The sequence below is a fragment of the Sarcophilus harrisii genome, chromosome 2 (genome assembly GCF_902635505.1).
Source record: "Sarcophilus harrisii chromosome 2, mSarHar1.11, whole genome shotgun sequence".
Taxonomy (NCBI): domain Eukaryota; kingdom Metazoa; phylum Chordata; class Mammalia; order Dasyuromorphia; family Dasyuridae; genus Sarcophilus; species Sarcophilus harrisii.
This window is the reverse complement of record NC_045427.1, coordinates 605,490,305-605,510,530: the sequence shown is the minus strand read 5'-3', so window position 1 is coordinate 605,510,530 and position 20,226 is coordinate 605,490,305. Positions and strand designations below refer to the sequence as shown.

Below are 20,226 nucleotides of genomic sequence, written 5' to 3'. Positions count from 1 at the left end.
GTATCCTACACTCCTTAGCAATCCTCTGTGCAAAATCTTTCCCTTTCTTTTACACTGGGAGAATAATTCTTTTCCAAAGAGTTGATATACAAAGCTGTTTTGGCCAAATACAATTAGTTCATTTAATCCTCCATGAGGCACAAACTTTTTCTGGGGGGGAAAAGGAGGAAAATATGTGGAAAGCAGCAGGAGCATTTCTCCCCTTAAAAATTCAAATAAGTGAGAAGAGATCTTTAAGACAGACTCGGATCAATCTCCCTGCAGCAGTGTCCCTAAATGGACCTTTTTCAATTCTTCCTCCCTTGGCTTTCCTAACTTGCCTTCTTCCTTACCATTTCCCATTGCTTTTGCCTTTTCTTCTTGCTGCATTCTGAGTATTGCAGAAAGTCTGTCATCCGGTCTCTTGTGTCCCTGGAATTTGCTCCCTCTTTTCTATCTCCACTACTTCCAGACCAATCCAGGTTTTCAGTATTGATCTACACCTTTCCCCCGACAACCTTTCTTTTATTCCTGACTCCTGATTCCTATAAGACAGGAAAAAAGAAATGGGAACATCTGGAGTCAAAGGGACTTTGAATCTGGTGGCAAGCCAATCAACTGCTCTGGCCTTATCTGTCTCCTGAAGAAAGAAGTGGGAATAACTGACGTCTAGTTCTTTTCAAGTTCTTTTTTTTTTAATCCTTCTGCAGTAATCCTTGGACCATGTTTCATAGCCTACGATTCAAGGCCCTCTTCATTCAGCCACAGGCCCTGTAAGCAAAGCCCCAGTTTTGTAAAGATGCTATAGGATTTCAGAATTCACTGATCCAGTAAAGTCCTTAAAGAGGAATTTAGCAAGTTCTCTATATTGATAATTATAGCCTCTTAAAACCTTCCAGTTACTAGGCTCATTCAGGTTCTTTTGACCAAAGGCAACTTTACTTCTAGCAAACTGATGTTTGAGTTGCTGGACTTGAGCAAGATTTACAATTCAAACCAAGTTCACACTTATTTTACCTAAACGAACAGATAAGAACCCTTTCTCTGGAGTGGACTTTCTCCATTCTAAATGCAGGAAATGCAAATGCCTAAAAGTAAGAATTACATTAGCATTTGTGGGATTTTGAAGGAGGGTGCTATCTATCCATAGGGTTGAGTTTCCCTATCTTGGTCTGGGCAATAAATGCATAGCTGAAGGAATTTCAGAAAAGCAATTCTTTTACATTCAAGCTTTAAGGCCAAGGCTCCAGCTGAAATCTCTCCAATTCGGAAAGAAAAGACTACCAAGGAATTCATACCAGTGAATGATTCCTGCCAAATTGGAGCAGTTTGTGTACTGCTATAGACTATTGCAGACGGAAGCAAACCAGAAAAAATATAATTCTGGTCATGAAAAAAAGAGCTTTTTCAGAGGTGTGAGACTTATGAGGAACAGGAATCATCTCCTGGAGACAGATTACCAGAGCTCAGAATATTTAGGACCAGCACCTTCGAATAATTAGGACCATTGAATCCTGGAGGGATACAGAAAAAATGGGGGTAAAGGGCGCCAGAGATTCTGATCAGAAAAGATATAGAAAATTACCTTCGCCAGGCAGGAGAATAGAAAGAGTTCTAAAAGCTCAGAGCTCACGTGCTCAGCATGAGTCTTTGACAAAGAAGAAGAAAGATGACATGGATCTGCTCTTCACATGCACAGATGGTGGTTATGTTCCAGCAAAGCTCAGGATGAGGCAGAAATAGATTACAGATAAAGACAGTTTAGTAGTCCAAAGGATGAGCTGGGAGGCCTTAAAGAAGTCCATCAATGGTCTTATAGCAAATTCTATTTAGCCAAGAGAAACTTGGTGTTCTTATAGATTCCTTTGAAAAGATCCCTTATCTCAAAATAGAAAAAAATGATAGAACTTGCAGTAAAGCTCAATATTGGGAAGCCTAGATACAAGTAAGCTGATAACTGATACCTAGATTACTGGTATGCTTGTGAGTGTCTTTAACATTCTGTTAGAGATAACATGGAAGCAGAGAGAATGTCTGAATAAAGTTCCTGGGGTGGGAGAATAAGACTACTTTTTCAATTTAAGTGGAGCCTGTAAGAGAAAACTCAAAATGTAGGTTGACTTAAATGTTTAGAGCTTTGAATAGCAGGCTATGAGACATGGTCCAAAAATTCCTCATGAACAATTAACAAAAAGAACTTTAGACATCATTTATTCCCACTTCTTTCTTCAGAGGAGAAAACCAAGCCCAGAAGCAGTTGATTGGCTTGCCTCCAGATTCAAAGTCACTTTGACTTCACGTGTTCCTATGCCTTTTTTCCTGTCTCTGTAGGAAGTCAGGAGTGAAAGAAAGACTGTTGGGAGAAGGCTGCAGATCAATAATGAAGACCTGGATTGACCTGGAAGTTGTGGAGATAGAAAAGAGGGAATGGATTCCAGGGACACTAGAGACCTGAGGACAGAGTTTCTGTAATACTCAGAATGTAGCAAGAAGAAAAGGGAAAAGCAATGGGAAAGGGTGAAGAGGAAGGTATGTTAGGAAAACCAAGGGATGGGGGATTGCAAAAGCTCCACTTGAGGACATTGCTGCAGGGAGGCTGATCTGACTTTGTTTAAAGATTTCTTCTCCCTAAGTTGACATATTAAGAGGAGAAATGTTCCTGTGACTTTCTCCATATTTTCATCTTTTCCCCCCAGAAAGAGCTTATGCCTAGTTGAGAAGGAAATCTATGTGGCCAAAACACCTTTGTATATTAACTCTTTGGTAAAAAATTATTCTCCCACTGTAAGAGAAAGGGGAAAGATTTTGCTAAGGATTTAGATTAAGGATTGCTAAGGAGTCTAGGATATTGGTAAATTGGGAGTTGATTCCTTAATGTAACCTCCCTTCCTCCCTCTCCCTTTTCTTCCTCTTTCACCCTCTGTCCCACTTCCCATGTTTGTGTGTGTGTGAAACCCTTTGCAATGTTTTCAAACATTTCACAGCAGTCACTGAAGTGGAAAAATGAGAGACTGGTTGTTCAATGTGAATGGAGAATAGGAGAAAACTGATAAGGTAGGTTGGATAGAAAATGTTTAGGGGTGAAGGTAGAACCAAGATGGTGGAGACTCTCCAGAGATTCTCTCTTTGTATGACAAGAATAAAAGTGACATGAAGCTAATGGACAGCTTTTCATTTATCCTCCATTAGATTTGGTTTCAAAACCATAAAAGCAAGACAATCTTTACAGTAAAAAAGAAGGCACCTATAAATAAAGTATTCATGTTTATTAATCGTTGTAATTATATCTATATTAAAAGACCTGAGGACCAATTTAAAAATGGACACAGAACAAAAACAAACAAACAAACGAGTATGGAAAGGACAAGAACAAAAGGCTGAAGAAGAAAGGATTAGGATGGAAATATACTAGATGGAAACCCTCTCCTTAATCTTCCTTGTACCTCAGCCTTAGGTCAACTTCAAAAGAAAGAGAAGGTGGCATGATGATGTTGGAAGAATAGTGCCAAAATCTCTTCAACAATGAGATGATTCAAACCAGTACCAATTGTTCAATGATGAAGACAGCCATCTACACCCAGAGTGAAGACTATGGGAACTGAGTGTGGTTCACAACATAGCATTTTCACTCTTTATTGTTTTTTACTTGCATTTTATTTTGCTTCTCTTTTTTCTTGAATGACATGATAAATTGTATAAATATGTATGCATATATTTAACTTAACATACATTTCTACCATGGTTTAACATATTGGACTACTTGCCTGTGAAGACCGTGTATTTTTAAATCAGCAGGAGTCAGGAATTCAGGTTAGGGGAAAATCTTCAGTCTTTATTCTCAGTGAAGAAGGATCAGAGGTGGAAGAGAATCGGCGATAGCAATGTGTGCAGCTGAGTCAAGAAGCTAGCTGGATCAGCAGCCACACCAGCAGCTAGGAGAAAGGAACCCAGGCCCAATCTCTCCCAGCTTCTCTTCCTGTTCTTCTCTCTGCCTCCACCCACCAAAATCGTCATTTCCTCTACAACACATCAGGACTTGCACAGAGAGTGGGCAGAGACCATTCTTTATCCAATCATGTATATTAATAGAGTATAGCACAATTACTATTTAGCCTCAAGTACTTGAGACCTCAGTGCATCAACTTCAGCCCATTACACTTGCCCTCTAGGGGAAGGCGTGGGGGAAGGGGAAAAAATTGGAACCCAATGTTTTGCAAGGGCTAATATTGAAGAACTGTCCACACATATGTTTTGAAAAATAAAAAGCTTTAATAAAAAGAAAAACAACAACAAAAGAATAGTGCCAAAGGAGTAGAAAAGAGACAATTTTGTAAATGATATCTCTTGATCAGAAAAAGTTAATGGAGAAATCAAATAATACACTTTTATGTACTTACATTATTACTTTACTCTAAGGGGACTTTCCTTTCATCAGCATTTTCTTCACAGTGATTTCCTGCATTGAACATTGGATACTATCATTCTAGAGCCAGGGTTGGTCTCTGTAATGTCTGGGCTAGTTTTCTGAAGATCCTCCAGATGGGCCTTGGTCTCATGATAATCATCACAAGGATAGTGAGCAATAGAATCTAAAGTCTTTATTCTCACAGTCTGTCTCCTTTACAGTCTGTTCATTTTGTCTCCCCAGATCTCTCAGTCCTTAAATACTCTATTACAATTACATCATTACAGCATACAGCGTATATGCCAATCTAGAGTGATTATATCATTATATCATATTAGATATATGTGAACTAGAGAACCATTATCTCATCAATCCCACTGAGCTGACACCTTGTTGTAAGTATCCTTGTTTCAAGTATACTTCTCCAGAGTTCCAGCCCTCTACTTCTCCTTTTTTTTTCTTTTTTCTTTTTTTTTTCTTTTTTCTTTTTTGTTTTTTGTTTTTTGTTTTTTTTTGTTTTTTTCTTTTTTGTTTTTGTTTTAGAACACAGATGATCAACGCCTACCCTGACTTCTCAGGAAGTGAGGTGAAAACACTCAAAAAAGAGGTAATTGCGCCCTCCCTGACTGCTCAAGAAGGTGAGAACAGCAAACCAGAAATTGTTAGCAGGCTTCCTCTGGACTGAAGGGTCTTGCTTGAAACAGGTATACATAAATCCATCAGCACAAGCACATAGTAATATAATAATATAATATAATACAGGCTAGTAGTGATAAAATAAACAACATGAATCAACATGGGGAATTACATGTCTAAGTCCTAGAGGGAGGGTATATAAATAATAACCACACATACACCTTCTTCAATAGCCAAGTGATAGTCCAATCTATTGTCCATTACTTCACATGTCAGAGAATCCAATGATTCCTGCAAATTTTATAGTCCTGCAATAGTCTCATGTGTCAGGGAATCCAATGATTCCTGCAGATTTTGAAGTTCTGCAACAGTCTCACTGACAATTTTTGATGTTCATGAATCAATTACCATAACTGCCATGCTCTTTCAGTGGTGGACACAGTCAGCGATGGAACCATCTGATATTTCTTGGGTCTTCTCTTTCCTTTCAAGGGTCTTCTCTTTTTCTGTCTCATGGACATGCAAGATATAAATCTTACCTGGATCCTTTGTCACTTGCTCTTGAAGTTCCTTAAAGAGTTGATATATTAGAAGGTATAGATTGTATATGGGTTTTGTCCAGTCTTTGTACCACACCTACTGAATAGGCTGAATTAGATATATTTCCATCTCCTGGATAATAAGTAAGAGCTAGAATGATTGCATACAATTCATTCTGCTCAGTAGACTGAAAAGGAGTTCTGACTACTCTCTTTATAGTTGAATCATGAGAGTATACAGCACAAATATTATATTTGGATGCATCTGTAGTGATACAAGATACAAGATAGTTGGTCCTTTAAGAGGAACCTTAGAAACCTTTTTCTTCAAGAATCCATTGCCAATCATCCCATTGCCAGGATATCTTTAATGAGACCCGTGTGTAAAATTTGGAGCTGTGGCCAATAAAATTTGCCACTCTGGGTTGGTTTCACAGCATACTTTAATTTGTGCATTGGTATGAAAAAGTGGTATGAAAAAGTGTATATCTTATCAGGTCTTATCTCAGATAATTGTACTACTTACTTAATGGCCTTTAATAAAATTCTAGCCACAAGCACTGGGTAGGGAGTAAGGCTTTATTCTGGTTGTGCCAGGAGGTTCACCCACTCTATCACACTGTCTCCTTGATGGACTGCTGTGGGTGCCTCTTGTGTAGCAAAAACTGATATTTTCAAGGGATTTGAATTCTTTCAACCACACTGGATAAAGCCATTTCCTATTTCCTTTGGTGTTTTCATCTCCTAACTTCTTTTTTGATCACCTTTTTTTTGGGTTTCTCATCTTGAGAAGTCAGGGAGGTCATGACCACCTTATATTCTAAATCAAAAGAAAGAGGGAAATGTTAGAATCTTTAGAAAGTGATGTCACTTGCCTAATTTAGCATGGTACTTAGCAAATTCTCTAGCTCACTAATGCATTTAAGTGCTCATTGGAGTTCACACTTTTGGGAGATTCACAAGTCAGTATTTGTGGTATTCTTTTTCCAAAACACAGCCAGGTGATAAGAGTTCAGATCTTTTATTGTGTCCTTCAATATAGCCCAGTTAGCCCAGAGGCCTGTATCTCCCTCTTGGTCAAGAGCTCTGCCCGAATGTCTCCAAATGCAAAGGTTTGTCCTTCCGACTCCAGCCAGCACCAAGATAGAAGATACAATGAATCTCTCTTGCCTCGAAGATAGGGCTTGTTAGGCTCCCAAGTAAAAACTCTCCCCAGCTCTAAGAGCTTCTGTATATATATGATCTCCCAAAGGTTAACTCTGCCTTCTGGAGGGAGAGGGATTCTGGGTTATCTCCCAGAGTGCTCTCTGGCCCGAAGGGAGGTGTGAATTCGGATATCTCTTTCTAAACCCTGAATTCTCCCAAATGTGTGAACTCCATTGAGTACTTAGATACTTATGAGCTCTCTAAAGGTATGAACACAATCATTGTTTCCATCAGTTGTACTTGGTACCTTGTTTCAAGTTCTGGTCCAAAATATCTCCTTCTAAGATCAAATCAATCATATTGAACGATGCCAAATTGGATAATTATTGTCTCTATCAACTCCAATGGCTTACCAGTTTGTAAAGATTCCAACATCTCCTCTTTAGAACATAGGTGGTCATAACCTTCACTTCTCAAGGAAGTGAGAACTCCTAAGAGGTGATCATGCCTTCCCTGACATCTCAGGAAGGGAGATGAAAATACCAAAGGAAATATAAAATCAAATCAGATTAGGGGGTTTCTAAAGGGGCTCACTTGAAACGGGTATGAAACAAGGTGTACATAAATCCACCAATATGGGAGGCACTACACATAGTTACATAAGCACATAGCAATATAACACCGGCTAGTAGTAATGTAACAAACAACATGAATTAACATGAGAATTTACACATTTACACATTGCCCATTAGTTCATATGCCAGGAATCCAATGATTCCTATAAGCTTTGAGGTAAACAATTTTTCATAACATGAATCAACATACATTATACATCTCCACAAGTCATAAAAATAGTCCAAAGGAATCCATTGATTCTTGCTGGTTTTTCAACAACTTGAAATGGTCTCATCTTGTGTTAGAAATCCAATGATTCATGAAGATTTTTAAAGTTATTTTAACAGTCTCATTATCAGCCATGCTCTTTCAATATCAGATGTTTCTTGAATCTTCTCCTTTGTTTTGAAGAACTTGTAATGGTCTCTTCTGTTTTGGGATTTCTTTTCATCACCTGGTAATTACATTGGAGCTTTTTGCACTGGACACTGCCCTGTTTGGTTAAAAGACTTGTATTCTCCCCAACTGTAATCCTGATTGCTTTTCTGTTGGTTGATGCCATCAGAGTCCTGAATTTCTAAAGACTCTGGGTGTAACCTCAGCTGCTATCATGCCCCACCTGTCCTTTGATACCTAGGAGCTGGGCCCTGCCTCTCACTTCTCTGGGTCAATCTACATTCAGAGGCCCAGTGAAAGCCTCGATTGCATTTTGGACATGGAGTTTTGGGTTTTCTCTCACCCTGTCTTCTCATTCTATCTCCATATCTACAATGAGCTTTCAAATGTCCAACTTTTCCACACTGAAAACATCGAGTTTCTCCAAGAAGGACCCTGTCTTTCCATGTTCATCATAGTTTGGGTATAATAGGCATTTGTGTCCACTGTGGCACAGCGTCTTATCTCATCTAAAGGAGCATCTTTGTCTAATCCCCATATAATTCTTTTGCAAATCTCATTGTCATTTTCCTTAGCCAGATGTCTCGTCATTATTTCTGTTGCAGCATTATCTCCAATGGTTCTGATGACAGCTGTTTGCAAACATCCCACAAAATCTGCAAAAGATTCATTGGGACCTTGCTCTATTTTTGTGAAAGCTTTATTTCCATCTTTCTGTCCAGGGAGAGAATTCTAAGCTTTTATTGCAGCCTTAGAAATTTGCTCATACACTGGTATGGGATAATAAATCTTTTCTGAATTCTCTGCATACTGACCTTCACCAGCTAGTTGGTCAAAAGTGATTTGTCCAATAGTTCCTGTTTGCCTATTGCGTTGGGCTTGAATCCTGCATAATTCATGAAACTCCGAAAGCCACAACAAATTTTGTCCCGGTTCTAAGCATGTTCTCGCTGTGGATTTGCAATCATTTGGGGTTGAGATTTCATAAGACAAATTATCTAGCAACATCTTCACATAAGATGATGTAGCCCCATAAAGAGTGCAACCCTTTTTCAAATCTTTTTAAGTTTTTCCAAATTAAAAAGAGTATATTTTCTCTCTTTTTGACCTGAAGGGTCAAGCTGTTCAATCACAGGATATGCATGTATAAAATCAGATATATCTATCAGATATGTCATATTCTGCTTCACAGGAGAAACTTGACTGTGTTTCTGCCTCTCTCCCTTCCCCTTCTTCCTCCACCGGTGAGGGGGGAGGGTCATGAGATGAAGTGCTGTGAAGTATCACACTCAGAATTGTACTTAACTCCATTCTTATCTGAATTTTCCTGCTTATCACCTAGTTTAGTTGGCACTTTATTCTTTTTTATTTTAACACTTCTTTTTCATTTTAACTTCTTATAGCCAGTTGTATTAAATTATATGTATTAAATATGTCTTTAGAAATTGAGTTAGGGCCATTTTTATTACAGAATTGACAAAGATCCTCTCCTACTAAGTTTCATTCATCTAGATCCTATTCTTTCTCCAGAGAGAAACAAGGACATATGTTCTTAACAGTTTGTAAAAGTTCAGTGATCTGCTCCATAATTATAATTAAACCTTGGCTTTCCATAACTTTAACAATGCTTTCTAAACATTTTCCTTGAACAGAAACAGAAGGCTGTTTTCTAAACACCTGTCCCATCTTAGCTGAAATTCCACTTTAACTCTTTTAACAAAATTTCTTTGTTGTATGCATTCTAATTTCTGGGTTGAGGAGACTTTTCCACTCAATCAGGGTCACAATCTTTTCCACTGAAATCAGGATCAAAGCTCTTCTACTGAAATCCACTGAAGGGCCTGTCAGCCCCACGTTCAGGGTGCCAAAATGTGGTGTTCTTTTTCCAAAACACAGCCAGGTGATAAAAGTTCAGGTCATTGTGTCCTTCAATATAGCCCAGTTGGTTCAGGCCTATCTCTCCCCTTGGTTCCAAGAGCTCCGCCCGAATGTCTCCAAATGCAAAGATTTGTCCTTCCCACTCCAGCCAGCGCCAAGGTAGAAGATACAATGAATCTCTCGTTTCGAAGATGGGGCTTGTAGGCTGTCCTGCAGAGTGTTCCTCTCCGACTCTTGGGAATGCTCCCAAGTAAAAACTCTCTCAAGCTCTAAGAGCTTCCTGTATATATATGATCTCCCAAAGGTTAACTCTGCCTTCTGGAGGGAGAGGGATTCTGGTTTATCTCCCAGAGTGCTCTCTGGCCCGAAGGGAGGTGTGAATTCGGATATCTCTTTCTAAACCCTGAATTCTCCCAAATGTGTGAACTCCATTGAGTACTTAGATACTTATGAGCGCTCTAAAGGTGTGAACACAAGCATTGTTTCTATCAGTTGCACTTAGTATCTTGTTTCAAGTTCTGGCCCAAAATATCTCCTAAGATCAAATCAATCATATTGAATGATGCCAAATTGGATAATTATTGTCTCTATCAACTCCAATGGCTTAACAGTTTGTAAAGATTCCAACAAGTATTCAGTATGAGATTCACAAGTCAGAAACTCTCAAAGCCTCTCGAGCTTCTTTTGTAAGCTGGTGTGTCGAGTTTAAAGTAGTGTCTCCCTTTAAAATATCATATAATGGTTGCAAATGATAGTAGTTAAGCTGAAGATTGAATGCATCCATTGGATATCTTCTATCAATTTCTGAAAGTCATTTAAGGTGTTCAACTTCTCTGTTCTTAAAGAAAGTTTTTGTACTGTAAGCACCTTATGATATACTTCATATGCTAAATATTGGAAAGAAACTTGGCTTTGAATTTTTCTGGAGCTATATGGAATTTGTAGTTCCCTAGTGTTTCTGTGGTCTTTTGTAGATATGCCTCTAACATTTGCTCCTCAGGTGCACACCCCAAGATATCATCTATGTAATTTAACAACATAATTTTTGGAAATGCTTTTCTTACTAGAGTAAGGGCAGCAGCCACAAACATTTGACACATAGTAGGGCTATTTTTCATTCCCTGTGGCAAAACTGTCCATATCTTTTATAAGGCTCAGCTAAGTTAATGCTGGGCACTGAAAAGGCAAATCTTTTCATATCCTCCTTATTCAGAGGGTTAGAATAGAAACAGTCCTTCATGTCTATAGCCCAAAGTGACCATTCTATAAACAACTGAGTAGGAGATGGAAAACTAGGCTGAAGACTTCCCATAATTTCCATCTGTTCATTTACTTTTCTCAAACCAGTCAATATCCTCTATTTTCCAGATTTCTTTTTACAACAAATATAGAGGAATTCCAAGGACTTGGAGAAGATTGTAAGTGTCCTTGGTCAAGTTACTCCTGTACTATATCGAATAAGCCTGAATTTTTTCACTTTTTCACTTTGTTCTACCCATACTGGTGTATCAATTTTCCACTGAATGGCAACAGGTGAGAGTGCAAGCAGGCCTTCAACAGCAGCCCTGTCTAAAAAGCCAAAGTACCCATTTGTAATCCTAATTGTTGTAAAATGTCTGATGGGGATTTTTTTTAACTGCAAAAGAAGAAAAAACTCGTGTTTTATCTTCAAATATCCATCTCAAAGAAGTAGCACTAATTTCAGGAACTACTTTTCCTCATATGCCAGACATATAGGTGTCTTCCATAATCTTTGACCAATGACTTGGCCAACTGGCACTGCTACTGAGTAAGATCTGCACCTGTGTCTACCAACCCTCTCAGTGGTATTCCATTTACATAGAAAGTGGGCAGAGGAAGGTCAACTGTAACAGCTGCAATCCAGAATACTCCTGGATTCTGTTGTTGGGAATCGAAATCTGGATAAATATCACCAGATTGCCTATCAGGAGTGTGTATCAGTAAACCTGATGCTACTACTTCTCCTGGGTATAGATCACACATTGTCTACCTGTATTAGTTACTGGGTTATTTAACTACACATTCCCCATTTTCCCAAATCGGTGTATGACTAGACACTGTTTTGTAAGCACTTTCTGGAAGTGAAATGGTCTAGCCTACTGTGCCTGGAGGCAAGGGATCTATAGGCCAGACAGGGACAGATTTCACCTTTCCAGGGGATATCTCAGTAGTCCTGGCAGCATACAGCTCTATTCTCCGTAATTGCAGTCCCTTTCCCCCATCAGATTGCTTTTCTTCTGATCATGTTGGAGGACTGAACTTTAAAAGACTGGGTATGCCATCATGTCCCAAGTGTTTTGTTTTTTTTTTTTCTTTTATGGCCTGGGGCCCTGGAGCTGAGCCTCACTTCCTGTTTCCCTGACTCACTCTACATTCTGGTGCCCAATGGAAGCCCTCATTGCATTTTGGACATAGGGTGTTGGGTCTTGTTCTTCCACCCTGTTTTTTTATTTTATCTTTTTGCCAACATTGAGCTTTCAGATTCCTTACCTTACCATACCATAGTGAAAGCACTGTTGTCTCTCTGGAAGTCCTTTCCCAAAAGGGACCCTGCCTTCTCATGTTCAAATCTTGAAAAGCCTGCATCATATTCTGGGCATAAAGGGTATTTGTGCCCACTATGACACAGCATCTTGTCATCTCATCTAAAGGAGCATCCTTTTTAGTCCTAGTATAATTCTTCTACAATCCTTATTAGCATTTTCTCTAACCAGTTGTTATGTCATAATTTCTGTTGCTTCATTTTCACCAATACTTCATAAGACAGCTGTCTAAGGATGTCCCACAAAATTAGCAACCTTGCACTGTTTTCGTGAAGGCTTCCCCTTTATTTTGTGTTCCTGGAAGGGTGTCTAATGTGAACGTTTTCTGGAGGCAGCCTTAGTCTCAGTTGAAATAATTACTACAAAATCGCAGCCAGCTGGTAAAAATGCAAACGTTTATTTCTCCTTCCAAATTAGCCTAGTTAGTTGAGGCCTATCTCTCTACCTGGCTCTAAGAGATCTTGCAGTTTTGTCCTTGGCTTCTGCCTCTGCTTTCTTAAACCTCCAGCCAGCACCAAGGTAGAAGATGCAATGAATCTCTTGCCTCGAAGATAGGGCTTGTGGGTTCCAAGAGCTCCAAGTAAAACTCTCCAGCTACCAGTTTCTAGTAACTCCTCAAGTAACTAACTCAAATAAGTACCTCAAGTACCTCCAGTCAGTTCCCAAACTCCAAGAGCTCCCTCTATATGTGATCTCCCAAAGGTTAACTCCACCTTCTGGAGGGAGAGCAATTCTGGGTCATCTCCCAGAGTGCTCTCTGGCCATAAGGGAGGTGTGAATTTGGACAAAGCCCTACTAAACCCTGCATCCTCCCACACGTGTGAACTCCATTGAGTACTTATGAGCTCTCTAAAGGTGTGAACACAAGCATTGTTCAATCAGTTCTACTTAGTACCTTGTTTCAAGTTCTGGCCCAAAATAACTTTAATTATAAAAAAAATAACTTTAATAAAAGATTAAATCAACTCCAATGGCTTAACACTTTGTAAAGATTCCAACAGTCCAATGCTTTGATAGCAGCAAAAGCGATTTGCTCATATGTTGCCAAAGGAAATTAACCTGTGATAAAATGTCTGCATAAGGACCTATTTCTGCTACGTGGTCAAAGGTGACTGGGATATTAACTCCAGGTTGCCTATTTTGTTGGGCTTGTATTCTACAGAGTTCACTATACTCAGAAGGCCATAACAAGCTTTGTCCAGGTTCTCAACATGTTCTTCCTATAGATTTCCAGTCATTAGGGGGTTAAAATTTTAAAAGCCAAATTCTGTAATAGCATCTTAACATAAGATGATGCATACCCATAAAGACTGCAAGCCATTTTCAGATCTTTGATGATTTCCAGATTAAAAAGAGTGTATCTTCTCCTGACTTGACCTGAATTAAGCTCTTCAATCACAGGATTATGCTTCTATTCTCAAACTAGACATATCCTGTAATGTTCGGATTAACTCTCTGGAGGATCTAGCCTTGATCTTAGTGGAGGAGTGCAGGAGGCAGGAGAGCCACCAGGAGGATGGTCAAGGATGGAATCTAAAGTCTTTATTGTCTCCTTCACAGTCTGTTCCCTCTGACTGACTGACTCTGTCTCCAATTCTCTCAGCCTTTATATACCCTATTACAATTACATCATTATAGCATACTGGGTATATGCCAATTAGAGTGATTATATCATTATATCATACTAGATATATGTGTACTAGAGAACCATTATCTCATCAATTCCACCGAGTTAACACCTTGTTGCAAGTGTCCTCATTTTAAGTATACATCTCCACAATTCCCCCTCCCTACATCTCCTGCTTTCTTTTGTTTTAGAACATAGGTGGTCACGCCCTCCCTGACTTCTCAGGAAGAGAGGTGAAAATACCAAAAAGACGTGATCACAACCTGCTTAATTTCTGAGGAAGGGATGTGAGAACACCAAACCAGATATTGTTAGTAGGTTTCCTTTGAACTGAAGAGTCTTACTTGAAACTGGTATATATGAATCCATCAGCATGGAGGTACTACACAAGGACATGGTAATATAATACAGGCTAGTAATGATGTAACAAAAAACATGAATCAACATGAAAAATTATACATGTCAATAAGTCCTGGAAGAATGGAACATAAGTAACAATCGGACATAAACCTCCTTCAGTAGCCAAAAGATAGTCCAAAATCTATTGTCCATTACTTCATGTATCAGGGACTTCAGTGATTCCTACAAGTTTTGAAGTCGTACAACAGTCTAATCATGTGTCAGGGAATCCAACGATTCCTACAGATATTGAAGATATCGGCAGACTCGTGTCTCAGGGACTCCAATGATTCCTGAAGATTTTGAAGTCCTGCATCAGTCTCTTTAACAATTTTTAATGTTAATGAATCAATTGAGATACACAGAGGGTTAACTGTCAGGCTCTTTCAGTGGCACAAATTGTCAGAGACGGAACCACCCAATGTTTCTTGGGTTTTATCCTTTGTTTCAAGGGTCTTCTCTGTCTCTCTCCAATGGACAATCCGAATATGGCTTGTTGGCACCCATCTGATTCTTGTGCTATTCTTTAAAGCCGTTTGTATTATATTGTATGTTTCCTAAGCAATTGAATTAGCTTCATAATATTCAATTAATTGCTCTCCCACTATTTTCCATATATCTGCCTCTAATTTTTTTTTTCCATAGAAAGCCAAGGAGACATGCACTCTAATATATTTATGAACCTAGTGTTTTGCTTATGAGATACAAATAAAACTTCTCTTTTAATCTGACTATGCATGCTACACACTCCTCTTTGGGTTGGGGATGCTCTTTTCTTAGTATTTGCCCCATTTCAGCTGAAAAAGAAAGTGACTACATTAGTCCTTACCAAAGTTTCCTGCTTGTCTATTTTATACTCGCCCTATTTCCTGGGACTTCTGGACCGAGCTTACGATCATGCTAATCCAGCTGATGAGTGTAGGGCCTCATGTCTAGAGCCTCACTCTAGGGCCCCATGTTTATTGCCCCACAATGTAGTGTCTACTTCCAGTGCTCCACATTTAGTACCCCATATTGGGCGCCAAAATATAGTGTCTGGATTAGCTCTCTGGAGGATCTCTGGACAACCCTTGATCTTAGAAGAGTGAAGGAGCTAGGAGAGCACCCAGGATGGATGGTCTAAGATGGAATCTCAAGATGGGGTGTGTGTTTCTTTTCTAGTCCTCTCAGCCCTTAAACACCTCAGTATGATTAGATCATTATATCACACTAAGTATGTGTGAACTGAAGAACCATTATCTCATCAAGCACACTGAGTAAACACCCTGCTGTAAGTCTCCCTTGCTTCAAGTAGAACACAGATGGTCACATCCTCCTTAACTTCTCAGAAAAAGGTGTGAACACCAAAAGGAGGTGGGGAGCCAGACCAGACATTGTTAGCAGGTTCCCTCTGGGCTGAAGGGTTTTATACTTTACCCAGAGTTCTCCCCTATCTTTGGCCCTCTACTCTACCCTCTATTTACTTGGTCATCCAGTTACCAAACATTAAATCGTCTTCTAGAAAATTGATGTTTTAAGCTAGGTGATGCAGTGGGTAGAACACCAGCCCTGAAATCAGGAGGACCCAAGTTCAAATCTGATCTCAGACACTTAACACTTCCTAACTGTGTGACAGTGGGCAGGCCACTTAACCTCCGTTGCCTCAGCAAAAATAAATAAAATTGATGTTTTAGTTGTTGGGGGTGGGGGAACACAACCGAAGTCCAAGTTAACACCTACATTTTCTGAGTGCTGAGATAAAAGGCCCTCTTATGGGCCAAAACTCTTTACTTGAAAAAAGGATTCTTACAAGGTGTTAAGTCAGTGGAACTGATAAGACCATGGTTATCTAGTTTAGCATGGTGATTAATAGTTCTCCAAGTTCAGTACATGTACTTAGTACTTAATATAGTTCTGCAAGATTGGCATCCAGTTTACAAAATTCATACCTATGATAATGTAATTATAGATCATATAAGCTGGGACAAACTCAGCCAGACTGATTCATATTCCATCTCACACCACCATGGTGGCTGGCCTGTCCTCCTGTATTTCCTCCACTGAGACCAAGCTAGCCCAGGCCCCAGGCAAGGAGACAATAAAGAATTTGAACTTTAACACCTGGTTACTCTTGTGGTGATTACTCAAGTGAAACAAAGGTTGGTCTAGAGACCTCCAGAAAACCACCTGGAACACTACAAGGCCCCAACCTTTCTTGCCAACATAGCTTTTATTCTAACTAGTAAACAGTCCTTTGGAGGAGGTATTTATTCCTATGTAAATTGTGAAGCTGCCTTCAGAGAGCTTCTCCAGAAAATAAAAGGAGGCAGGGCTCTTCCTTTCTAAACCTTGGAACTTGAAGGGACTCGATTAATATCCCAAGCCTCAGGGATCTTCCATTACTTCCTATCATTTGGATTTGATCTTTCGACTTTTCAAGGAAGATGGCCAACAACCTAGCATCAGAGGAGAGGAATTTGGATTCTTTTGGTAAGTAAGACTGTCCTCAAATTCTGCCTGAAATTCAATTACTTTTCTCTGGGTGAGATGGGAAAGCTTCTATATGATATTTCTGTGGTTTGGTTGAATTTAAACTTAATTTCTTCTGTTAAGGGCTAGTTTTGTAGTCAGTTTTAGAAGGCTTTTTAGAAGTTCAAATTTCACCTCAGTTTCTGTTTTAGGATACAGTGATATGACCTTGGTCCTTGGGGAAAAAAAGGTCATTGAATGAACTAAGTCTCTTACTAGGTCTATTATAACATATAGTTAATTTTTGACATTGGGAGTCATTGTAAACTGGACTCAATCTCTCTGTTCTCTTCTGTTTTAATACTCTCCCCATTCTCCAAATCATCCATGCAATTTTTTTTTTTTTACACCAATTTGTGCAGTGTAACACCCAAAGTGAATGCCAAATACTGAACGAATTAGTAAACAATTTGCTATAGTCTCAGGGCATGAGAGATGAACATTTATATTTAGAGATTTTTGTAACAGATTATAACAATAATGGTGCATGTTGATCTCTTTGGATGGGGTAGAGGGAAAAGCAGAAGGATTCAGTGGATAAAGAAATGGTTTCAGAGATGGTAAAACCTGACTAAAGAGTTGAATGTAAAATATATGGACTGAGGTAAAGAAAGTGCTAAACTCAAACACCAACAAGTCATATACTCTAATCTGACCTACTAAAGGAAGAAAATACTGTTGTTTCTGTAATCTAACTCTCCAATTCTTTTTCTCCCTTTCCCTTAGATCACAGTTCCATGTCAAAACAAAGAAAACGTACAAAATTCAATAAAGAACAAATAGATATTCTTCTAAACTATTTTGCAAAGAACCGCTATCCTAGCGTAAAAGAAAGAGAGCACCTTTCAAGGCTGTCCTGTATTCCTGAATTACAAATAAGAGTAAGTAGAAAGCTTATGTCTATGCTATAGATATGAAAATGAGTAGGTATAGATATAGATAGATACACATATGTACCTATCATATGTATACATATATGTATGTGCCTTTACAATTTTTGTATAGCTAGATGTAGAGGGCTGGAACTCTGGAGAAGTATACTTGAAACAAGGATACTTACAACAAGGTGTTTACTCATTGGAATTTGTGAGATAATGGTTCTCTCATTTACATATGCTTAGTATTTAGCATGGTGATGTAATAGTTCTACAGTTGGCACACACTCAGGATGCTGTAATAATGTAATTGTAATAAGGTATTTAAGGGCTGAGAGAACTGGGGACAAAGTCAGACTCAAACTGAGACTGGTTGAGACTGGGTCAGACTGCTGGAGACAATCAGACTGGGACGGACTGAAATTGGATCAGACGACTGTGAAGGAGAAAATAAAGACCTTGGACTCTATTCCCTTACATCCTTGTGATGATTGTCCTGCTGAGACCAAGGCCCATCTGGAGGACTTCCAAAAAACTATCCCAGACATTACAGATAGAAAGGAATCTATCTATAAAATAAAATCCTATATCATCTCCCCTTTCCATATACCAATGTCTATAGGATAATGTCTATTTGGACACATTCATTAAGTTCTCCTCTCATTACTCATTGTGAAACAGAGGAAACCCTTAGCTTCCTTTTTTTTTTGGTTTTAAATATAATATTTTATTGAATAAGAAATCATCTCTTCCATTTCCCAATACTTTCTTTTTTATTTTATTTTTTTTATAATAGCTTTTTATTTACAAGATATATGCATGGGTAATTTTTCAGCATTGACAATTGCAAAACCTTTTGTTCCAGGTTTTCCCCTCCTTACTCCCCCCTCCCCCAGATGGCAGGCAGATGAATACATGTTAAATATGTTAAAGTATATGTTAAATACAATATATGTATACATGTCCATACAGTTATTTTGCTGCACAAATAAGAATTGGACTTTGAAATGGTGTACAATTAACCTGTGAAGGAAATCAAAAATGCAGGCAGACAAAAATGGAGGGATTGGGAATTCTATGTAGTGGTTCACACTCATTTCCCTGAGTTCTTTCCCTGGGTGTAGATAGTTCAATTCGTTAATGTTCTATTGCAACTGATTTGTTTCATCTCATTGTTGAAGAGGGCCACGTTCATCAGAATTGATCATTATATACCAATACTTTCTTTTTTTTTTTTTATTATTTTTTTACAGTTTTTTTTTTAATTTTTTAAAATAACTTTTATTGACAGAACCCATGCCAGGGTAATTTTTTTTACAACATTATCTCTTGCACTTACTTCTGTTCTGATTTTTCCCTCCCACCCGCCACCTTCTCCCCTAGATGGCAAGCAGTCTTATATATGTTGAATATGTCATAGTATATCCTAGATACAATGTATGTGTGCAGAACCAAACAGTTTTCTTGTTACACAGGGAGAATTGGATTCAGAAGGTAAAAATAACTCGGGAAGAAAAATAAAAATGCAAAGTTTACATTCATTTCCCAGTGTTTTTTTTTTTTCTTCGGGTATAGCTGCTTCTGTCCATCATTGATCAATTGAAACTGAATTAGGTCTCTTTGTCAAAGAAATCCACTTCCATCATATTACATTTTCATACAGTATCATTGTTGAGGAATATAATGGATCTCCTGGTTCTGCTCATTTCACTTAGCATCAATTCATGTAAGTCTTTCCAAGCCTCTCTGTATTCATCCTGCTGGTCATTTCTTACAGAACAATAATATTTCATAACATCCATATACCACAGTTTACCCAACCATTCTCCAATTGATGGGCATCCATTCATTTTCCAGTTTCTAGCCACTACAAACAGGGCTGCCACAAACATTTTGGCACATACAGGTCCCTTTCCCTTCTTTAGTATCTCTTTGGGGTATAAGCCCAGTAGTAGCACTGCTGGGTCAAAGGGTATGCACAGTTTCATAACTTTTGGGGCATAATTCCAGATTGCTCTCCAGAATGGTTGGATTCGTTCACAACTCCACCAACAATGTATCAGTGTCCCAGTTTTCCCGCATCCTCTCCAACAATCATCATTATTTTTTTCTGTCATCTTAGCCAATCTGACAGGTGTGTAGTGGTATCTTAGAGTTGTCTTAATTTGCATTTCTCTGATTAATAATGTTTTGGAACACTCTTTCATGTGAGTGGTAATAGTTTCAATTTCATCATCTGAAAATTGTCTGTTCATATCCTTTGACCATTTGTCAATTGGAGAATGGCTTGGTTTTTTATAAATTAGAGTCAGTTCTCTATATATTTTGGAAATGGGGCCTTTATCAGAACCTTTAACTGTGAAGATGTTTTCCCAGTTTGTTGCTTCCCTTCTAATCTTGTTTGCATTAGTTTTGTTTGTATAGAAGCTTTTTAATTTGATGTAATCAAAATTTCCTATTTTGTGATCAATAATGGTCTCTAGTTCGTCTTTGGTCACAAATTTCTTCCTCCTCCACAAGTCTGAGAGATAAACTATCCTATGTTCCTCCAATTTATTTATAATCTCGTTCTTTATATCTAAATCATGGACCCATTTTGATCTTATCTTGGTATACGGTGTTAAGTGTGGGTCCATGCCTAATTTCTGCTATACTAATT

At 38.6% G+C, this 20,226-nt stretch overlaps 1 pseudogene; it reads left to right on the top strand.

The window, feature by feature from the left end:
* Window positions 1-20,226, top strand: part of LOC100922610 — a 32,825-nt pseudogene that overhangs the window by 1,305 nt on the left and 11,294 nt on the right.